The following is a 1,704-nucleotide window of genomic DNA, read 5'->3' on the forward strand; positions in this document are numbered from 1 at the left end:
GAGTTTAATATTTCAGTCTTGCCTTTGCATTATTTACTGCTTAAATGACGCTGCAATAAGTGGTGGCTTTGAAACAGCAATTCCCTGGATCCTTTGAATTCAGATCACTTCAGAGCCAGGGCTTTGAGCTGTCAGGAAGCAGATACCTGCTGAGTTTAGGGGACTTCAGGCTTCTGCACAGTTCTGCTGTGCACTTGAACGTCCACAACGTGAAATTTAGATTTATATCAGAATTAGATATATAGATATATAGATATATAGATATACAGATATACAGATATACAGATTTACAGATTTACAGATTTATATCTACTTCTAAGTAGCAAGAGGCTTGACCACGATTGTTTTTTATGCTTCTCACTGGCTCCCTCCCAAATCTGAAAGAGCAAAACACTTCTGGGGAAGCGAAAGTCTTGCTTTAACTTGAGCTTGCAGCAGCCTCCAGGTGGGAGGGAGCCAGTTTCTCCAAGAGGATGCCCAACCATCATCAGTCCACTAAAGAACTTATTTTTCTCTCATTCAAACAGGACTTGGAGAGACCCTAAAGCGGCTGCCAAAGCTTTGGCACCCGCCGAGCCCCGGCTCACGGGGAGGCAAAGTTCAGCCCCGAGCTCGCCGGGCGCTGCAGAGGATCTGCACCCAAACAAGAAGTTCATTTTCCTACCCACCAGTCCTCTGGATGAGATTATGGCTCCAATGCATAACTCGGGAAAGGGGAAAAAAAAAATCAGCTCAGCCTTGAACCCCTCCCTCCAGTTCTCACAATTCAGAAGGATTCTACAGTTCCTCCTTTTCGCCGAGCAACAGCCACAGACTAAAAATGCAACCAAGCCTTTCAAGACTTTTCAAGACATGGTACTTGAAAAGCTGTTTTATAGCTGGTTTTCAGTGCTGTGTATCTCTTCCCTCACTAAACATTCTACTGGAAGAAACAATTTTTGATCTAAAACAAAAAGCCAGTTCCCTCAGCTTCCGTGGCCGCTGCCATAACTGTCCTTTGCAAAAGCCCAACATCAAAGACGTGCTGGGTAGCAATTAATGCTAATTGCTTTATGTGAAGAGGCTACTTTCTTTTAGCCAGCACCACTCCAAGCTCTCTATCCCAGCTCTCCAGCAGTGCTAAAGGTCCTCGGTGGTTTTGCCATCTGAGACAGAGCAGCCGTACCCCTCCTGCCTTCCAGCTGCCCTTAAAGGGCTTTGTCCTGGCCAGCCCGAAACACAAATGAAAGCAAAACCCCCTCCTTTGCAGGCACCGTCCCAGCTGCTCCTGCTCTGAGCAGCACAGCGGGATGGATCCCACGCCAGGGGGAAAGGGGATGGGGGCAGATCTATAGTTTCTCTCTATTTAAACAAGTAAATTAAGCACATGCAGCAGCTGCCCGAGCTGTTTGTTATCCTGAGCACAAGTTTTCCCACCAGCTGTGGGTCTCCCTAGCTCGCCTCCCACCACCACCTTCAAACCACCTCGTCCAGCTTTGCTGGTGACACCTCCACCACATTTTACCCTTCCAAAGCAAAGCCCTGCAGGCACCCAAAGCCCCCCCAGTCCCACCCAGGCAGAGACGCTCAGCCCTTCACCCCGCAGCCCATTGAGCAGGAAAAGCACAGAAAGCAAAGGACAAGAAGGAATATAGATTATTATTAATCTGTATTCTTTTTTTTTCTTCTTTTTTCCTTCTTTTTTTCTGTTTTTTTTTTTTTTTT

Source organism: Empidonax traillii, unplaced genomic scaffold (assembly GCF_003031625.1).
Source record: "Empidonax traillii isolate 1590-97213 ecotype Southwest subspecies unplaced genomic scaffold, ASM303162v1 scaffold451:size1465578, whole genome shotgun sequence".
Classification (NCBI taxonomy): Eukaryota; Metazoa; Chordata; class Aves; order Passeriformes; family Tyrannidae; genus Empidonax; species Empidonax traillii.